General features: G+C 40.7%; 1 protein-coding gene across 10 annotated transcripts in view; it reads left to right on the top strand.

Annotated features, from left to right (window-relative positions):
* Positions 1 to 464: 464 nt before the first annotated feature.
* The window catches only part of adgrb1a (adhesion G protein-coupled receptor B1a), a 207,670-nt gene continuing 200,169 nt past the window's right edge, over positions 465 to 7,965 (top strand). For 6 of the 10 annotated variants that reach the window (XM_042214604.1, XM_005948362.3, XM_014329598.2 and 3 more), the window contains exon 1: positions 465 to 1,076. The gene's annotated coding sequence lies outside the window, so the exon portion shown is untranslated. The other 4 variants (XM_042214601.1, XM_005948359.3, XM_005948361.3 and 1 more) reach the window with 4 other exon arrangements.

Raw genomic sequence — 7,965 nt, 5'->3', positions numbered from 1 at the left:
CCCCCCCCTTCCCCCTCAGCTTTGAACACAGTACAGACAGAATCTGGCAGGAAAGTGGATGCTCTTACCTTCAATATAAAAGCACTCCCATGGGGAAACCTCAGTTTATTGTAGGATTTAATTTTTTTTATTTTTTATTTATTTATTTTTTAATAAAGGTGCAGCTTTTGTGTGCAACAGAAACAAGATGTGTTTTGGGATTTCAGTATTGAAAATGGAATTTGGGAATGTGAAAATAATTGTGACTTTTTGAGTAAAGTAAGTAAATTAGTTTTTTGAGTGTACTTAAGAATGCATATATCATACACACATACATCAGAAACATCCATCACCAACGCGCGCGCACACACACGTGTGTGTATTACTCCAATCAACGTTTTCGCGTCTATTTACCTATTTTATTTTGAAACACTTGCCTGGAAGTCATGTTGGTACAATTTCAAACCATTGACTGCAGCGCGAGCCCCGGGCTTCCAAATAAGGAATCCGGCTGTTGCTGCGCGCGGACACACAGGCAGGCAAGGACGCTCCAGAGCCGCGAGCTGGGGACGGCGGTTCCCGAGACACGCGCGAGCCCTCTTTGATGCGCCGCTCCATTCAGCGATCTCATTCACCTGGAAGGCTGCGCGATCTGCGGACAAGAGAGAATTTCAGATTTGGAGAATAACTTTTTCTCAGAGGAAATCATAGAATTTGTGGAATTTAACTAAATAAAATATTACTGTCTTAAAAAGAGGATTTTATTTTCACAGTTAATGAAGAGCGGGGATGTTATCTGTGGGAACAATGTAAGAAAATAACAGCGGCAGTCGGGATTTTTTGAACCTGTTTCTTGCATTGGGCGCGCAGTCGGAACTAGCAGACATTCAGAACTCCTGTCTGAGTTTTAACCTCCTCTTCATCCTAGTAATGTCACATGTATTGGGCTCATTATAGGAAGAGATTTCCGTTCATTATCACACGTTTTGTGGACTTATCTTAGGACTTACCGTCTTTTGGAATTGTCGAATCCCCGTGAACGCACCGAGCTCTGACCATTGTCATTATGCATCAGAAGGACTGGTAACTTGCTCAAGGTAAAATCTTTCTCTATCCTTTAAAAAAATATAACTCTTGCTGCTAACTATGAAGTTTAAGGCACACATATTTCATCAGCACAGCTAGTTTCGACGTGTGTGCGCTTCTTGTTTTGTTTTGTGAATTCACATTAGGCGTTTTTTCCCCTTTTTTGTTGCCACAATAAAAGAGAAAAAAATGACCGAACTCGCAAAATACCTGTAGATTTATTGTGTGTTGCAACCCCCTGTACTGTCCAGTGTAGTTGGGGGTAGCGCTGTATGCTCAAGTCACACCCAACCGTGCTGCGCTCAGTCAGTCGCACCGCTGTGGACAGTCGCTGTCTGAGCTAGTTGGTGAGCCCCAGAGGATGGAAGAAGGCGCGTTCCTCTAGGGAGGAACCGCCACTTATCTCCGTGTAATTTAACAACTGGTCGCTCATTCACAGAGGTTAACCTGGAGCCAGAGCGTCATTTAGGGAATTCCGAGAATGAGTAAGGACAACTCTTATTCTGACGATTAATCTCAGCAAAATTAATTTTTTTTTGTAAATATGCTTAACTTTACTTGACTCGTTGCACACGCGCGTTATTGAACACGTATTCTCAGTGTTATTTTTTTATGCATTTCTAGATACTGCGATATTATAACCACCAGCTGAAATACAAAGCTTATGCATTTTCAAAGCAGTGTGAAGCTTTGTCAGAGAGAGAGGGTTACATTTACACGCTCTTATTCTGATTTGAGTTTGACATTAATGTTTTCAAACAACCAACAAAAACAAATCCCCTGTACCTATCCACAGTGCTTACTGGAGTCTGCGTTCTTTTAACATCATGGTATGAATAAAGACACAACCGGTCTAATCATCTGCGTCCCCTTTTTGACATCATCTAGCCTATTTGTTTCCTCGAGCCAATTTTAATCCTGGATATAATGATGAATCTTTTTTATGCTTTATGGATTTTACTTGCAGTAAAACACAACATATGTGCTCAAACTGTGTTTAGTAATAGGTGATGATAAAGCAGGGTGAAATTCTAGCAGAGGTGAAAGCAGAGACGGAGCAGGCACATGAGCGCTTTGAGCCCATCTCTGTGACAGTCAGCCTGCTATCACTCACTGACCGCCAGCAGTCCTATTTGCCAACAAAATGGGTTGTCATTCACTGTCCCCTTCTGGTGCAAGGAGCCTCCCTCATCTCTGCTACTGCTGCAATGTCCAGTCTTGGATATGCAGCATGAATGGTCGATGCTGTTTCTGTAAAACTTCAAAATTGCATTATTATTATTATTATAACCATTATCATTGGATTTCCTTTACTTTAAAAATAGTTAAAGAGATAATTGCTCTTCTCTGCATATCAAAATATTAAACTCTGACATGTTAATTTTTCACATCATACTAATGGGGGGCGCTCTAAAACACAGCCCATCCTCGGATAAGACTTAAGTCATGAACCACACAACAGGGAACATATAACCCCCACTCTTTAAGTTCCCTGTCCCTGAAAAACTGCACTGTATATTTTAATTTTAAAAAAAGTTTGGCATCTCAACAAGTGATCTAAGGTTGAATGGCGTTATTGAAAAACAGCCAAAAAACTGTTGATACTGGGAATTCTTGAAGGCTTTGCACCTTCATATGTTTTATACTGAAATGTTGTTTCTACCCATGAAAATATCAGAACTCAGTTATTAATATGAAAGATTTGTATCAACATTTCTGCGCTTGAATCAATAACTGTTCAACAAGATATTGTGTAAAAGCCCTAAGGCAATAAAACACCATTGGAACTCAAAATAATGAAATTCTTGTTGGCTTTGAAAAGCCCGATGCTGCGTATTCATTCCAGGTCAGATGCAAACAGTAGGCTTGAAAAGGTCACATTATATTAAATACACCCTTGCCGCGCTGATTGCAAGTGTCGTCTGTGCATTATCATTTTAAACTCAACTCTCTGCTCTCCTTTATTGATGCATTTAACACATGTAAAATCCCCATCACTGTCAGGGACTTTAATTCAGCCGATCACCCTCCAAGCTCACCAAACCTTACTTTGAACCCATGCCACTATCTCTGTTTAAGACATGTTGCATTCTCCAAAATCTCATGGTTGTTGTTTTAACACATTTTGACCTCTTCTTATTCTTGATTTTTAAGTTAAATGTTTAGATGACTTAAATTTGTTAGTTCAGGTTAATAACCCTGGGAGGTCTATATCATGACTGCCAACCACAGCCACAACTGTCGGATAAAAGCAAAATATACTTTTTGGATTTTTTATAAATGGGTCAGTTAGAATCATTATTAGTTGTGCCCTGTTTGTCAAGATTTGGAAGAAAAAAAGGGTTAGTAACAAAGCAAGCACTTTGTGACTGTGGAGAGGAAGAACTACCTTTTAACAGGAAAAGGCGTCCGTACACTACCGGGGCAAAGAAGCAGAATTGAGGGTCATATGTCAACACAGAATTAATTCTACTAAACAGTTTAACTACAAAAGAAACAAAATGGTTGTTTAGACCGTCCAAACACTGACTGTGTTTTTCTTTTGGTTTTGTCATTGAAAGACAAGTACGTGTTTATGCGACTGTGCCAACAAATCCTCCCAACGGGTGCCACAAAACTCAGCCGAGAGCCAAGTGTGTGATCCTTTGTAAGCATATGTATTTCTGAGACAGCGCCAGGTCTGAGAAGTCTTGTCGCACCCCCTCCCAGGTAGCGATATTAGCGGTCAGCTGTTTCTTCTTCGCGGGAAAGAGAGCAGATAACAGAAATAGACTCAACAGTAGTGCCCTGGCAGGCACGGCTGGCTCCGAGCCACAGGGATGAGACAAGGCAGCAACACAACGCAGGCCTTTTCAGAAGCATTCATGCATGTTTTTTTTAGCCTACATGTCTCCCTTTGTTTCTGCATTTTACAGTCTCCTGCAGCTTTGGAAAATAACCGCACTGTCGACTTGTTCCCCTTCCCTAGTTCTTCGCATCCACTGATCGCTGTCTTTTCAAACAAAGCTGCAGTGTCCAAGGGTGTGTGTTCTATCAGAGAAGCTCATATCTGAATTTGTGACATCAGAGGGATAAAGAGGAAATAGTGAGTCGAGGGGAACAGAGGGAGCCATTGAGAGGGGAGATGAATAGATGGGTGACGAGGAGACAGTCTGTGGGACGATAGAAGATGCATTAAAGGCGAGCTAGAGACAGAGAGCTGTGTGACGTAGACACACTGTGCCTTTCTGCTGCCTCGGAGCTCCACAGATCACTTTTTGTGTGACACCCATTGCGTTTTGGAGTAAATACACAGCAATCAGTCAGCAATGACAGGCTAGTCACACAGGCGCTTTAAAGGTGAAACATGTCAGCATCCAATGTCCTGAAAGTTTCTAATGGCTTCTCAACAGTACTGTGGGGAGGATATCTTTGCTTGGAGTGACTTAGAGGTTGACCAGATCCTGCAAAACCATTGGTTCCCCTAATTAGGGACAAAATGAGGAGCTTGGGAAGGAGCTTAATGAGCCTTGGCCAATGTGTATGTGTGTGCGCGTGCAAGTGTGAGAGTGAAGGGGGAACTGGCTGACAACCATATAACCGCCACACTGACTTAACACAACATGTGAAGCAGGGCTTATGAAAATAGTTGGCTGACTTAGAGGTAGGTGTAGCTGTAGCTTGGAGGTCATGGCAGTGTGCTTTTTGGTCTGATGATTAGTTTGAGGCCAAATGCTGGCACTGACACCTTTTTCAGACACAAAGTTTTTTTTGTACATGATTCCTGACAAAAACAAGCACACTAAATAAAAACTTAGAGCAGGCATATACTCAGTGTATGACTTTTGACAAGCAGTGGGTATGCAGTCACAGACTCCGTTTAATGTGGTGGGGTCTGTGACTGTTCTAAGGGAGGTAATCACCTTCCTTTTTGCACCTAACTTTAGCACCAAAATATAAATTGGATATAAACCATAAAAAGACGTTGTAAAATATTATTTTGATAGATATTTGCACTGTTTCTGCAAAGCTTCAACTAGTGATGTATTGAAATGATGAGAGGTAAACAAAACAACAGCATGGTTTGTGATGGGAATCGAGAACCGCTTCTTACAGAAAACCAGTAGTCCAATTCCTTGGAATTGTCAGCCTGTCTGCCTATCGATCCTGCTTATTGGTTCTTGCACTCGTGCTGCAATTGGCTGATTTCAGTTCACGTTTCACAGGGAAAAAAAGTGACAGTTTAAAGTGTGGATATGAACATTTATTTTTTTAGCTGCATCCAGAACACAAACAACCACATTATGCTGCTAACCCAACTTTGGTTCTTTGCACAGGCAGCATGCTAATCCTAAGCTAGCCAAGAACCCAGAGTGAAAGCTGAGTGCATGCTGACCCAAGCAGCCAGACCCTGAACTTTAACAGGTAACAATCCTGTTGAAGCAGTCTCCTGCTACAGCCTCTATTCATGTGTCTAAAGCAGAATCACTGTGGCGATCACTTTTTTATGCTGGTTTTGTTTCACATTTGTGTCTGTGGTCATAATTGTTGCTGCTGTACAAAGTGTTTTAACATCACAGACTGTCAGACTGTGTGATTGGATATTGTTTTCAGGGGAGAAAAGTCCTGCTTTTTAAGTGATGAGTGTTTATGCACTGTACCCCTGTTTATTTCTCTGCTCATTTACAGACAGAATGACAGCCATCTTTAAAGCAAAGGCAACGTGTTGTAATCACTTAATCATTCCTGTGCTGAGGTGTAAAAGGAAGGTAAGGTATCTGTTGTCTGTAAACAAGTGTCTGAAGAACAGAGGAGCAAAACTGAACTTAACTAAACTTCACTCTGTATACCACGAAGGTCAGCATCGTGCACTGGTCACCAAATTTGTAGATTTCCTGAGTTTTTTTAAAAGTGCATGTTGAAATGACACAATGATACTACTAATATTAGTGATATTATTAGCATTATGATTACTACTACTAACAATAATAATATTAGGAGGAATACTATGCCCAGTCAAGGGCAAATGGCAGATACCTAAACTCCAATAACCAGAGAGGATAAGCAATGAACTAAAGTGAGAAGAAAACAGCATCGTACTGGTACCGCAGACTTAAAGGCGGTCAGTGGTATAATTAAGTCTTTGGTTAGGAAAGCATGTTTTGTAGTACTGGTTTATTGATTTATCCAAGGCACTTGACACTGCTCACCATTCCAAAGAAAAAAGGCTTCAGAGTATTGAGCTATCTGAATAAGCAACAACATGATTTTACCACTGCCTTTCACGCTGAGGATAGTGTTGTTGAAACAGATTAAGGGCACCTGAGGCTTCAGTATAAGTGAAACACAAAGCTGACTGTCCTGGTGTTCTTTATTTTTAGATCATTAGTTATATAATTGATGGGGAGAGACTCACGACTATGGAAGACACCAACAAAATTGATGAGGACTTTCTGAGTAAACTGTGAATTCTTTTTTGTGCATAAATCCAACCAAACAAAAGCAAAATTAATTAAGTGAAAATGAAATGTAAACAAAAAACCCCCCTCACTTTTGCAGAATCAGAACTTGAAGACCTGGAGACCGATTAGGTTAGGCAACTGAAACGATGAACTATATTTAAGTGAAATAAAACACAACCACAGGGACCTGTACGTGGTTCGATTTATTTTATTGGGAATGTTAATGATGACATGATTATACACTGCACATCCTCTGTAATTGGAGGCACTTCCTCAGTTGCTACAGTTAGACAAGAACAAGTTCAGTCTGTCCTTGAATCCAGTCAAAAGAAACTAAGTGCAGCTCTCAGGATATACAAAAGCCTGAATAACTGGTAGATTTTAACATTGCAAGCCAAACCAGCTGCTGCTGCATGCTTTCTTAAACACTTAAAAATTCAAATGAACTTGCATTAAAGCAACTGGACTACTTTTTAGGTTTTTTTGAAGATGTTTCCCCTCTCATCCAAACACATTAAAAACACATTTTTTCACAGGGTTAAATCTTCAGGTGCATTTTGAAAAAGTGCCACGCAGATTCAACACTGGTAGCAAATGTTTAACACAGCACTGTCACTAATATACACTCGTTGGACATCTCTTTATATGCAGTAATAGGTTCACCCCCTACCAGTTATTTACAAGGCCATGCTGGAGTTGTCTAATTATGTGTCTGTTTCAGTCTATGCTTTCAGTGTGATTTAAGATTAAAATACTTCTCTTATCTTTCAGACCAGAACAGTTTTGGGTTGTTGTTGTTTTTCAGATAATGCTGAGCTACATGGTAGCATTCTGTCCTGTCAGTGTTTGTTCTTCTTGCTTCCTTTGGCAGGCCTCTCCTTTAAATGAGTTGTGGAATCTTAGTAGACTTTTTCCATTTTTAGGCTTCATGCTCTTTAAACATTTAGGCAGCTCTCTGGAAAAGGTGTAGCCTTGAGGTGACTTTCAGTGTCTCTGTCCTAAAGGACATGCTGCTCATGAATATAGGAGCTGTTTTACAAAGATGGGCAGTTTTTTTCATACACTGGGGGTAAAGTCAGACCAGTGCTACGCCCTAGACCTTGTTTGTTTTAGGCATTAAAATGATTCAATTTGACTTCTGGTTAGCAGCCCATATTGGTGGAACCCTTGTGTAGTAGCAGTTACAGTATGTTGGATCTGCACTGCATGGCTGTGAGCTAAGGTCTTCAATTAGCACGATTCTCTTGGTTGATTGCTATTTTTATCTTCATGTTAGCAAGTGTGTAAGAGAAGCAGAGGAAACACCTTCACACCTCAGTCTGCTTCTTGGAAAACCCGTGATGACAAAAAGACCCAGCAGACTCTGTTTAATACACACACACACACACACACACACACACACACACACACACACACACACACACACACACACACACACACACACACACACACACACACA

This window comes from Haplochromis burtoni, unplaced genomic scaffold, assembly GCF_018398535.1.
Source record: "Haplochromis burtoni strain Fernald_Lab_line unplaced genomic scaffold, NCSU_Asbu1 Contig_593, whole genome shotgun sequence".
Taxonomy (NCBI): Eukaryota; Metazoa; Chordata; class Actinopteri; order Cichliformes; family Cichlidae; genus Haplochromis; species Haplochromis burtoni.
The sequence above is the reverse complement of the archived record's forward strand: the minus strand, read 5'-3'. Positions and strand labels throughout refer to the sequence as shown.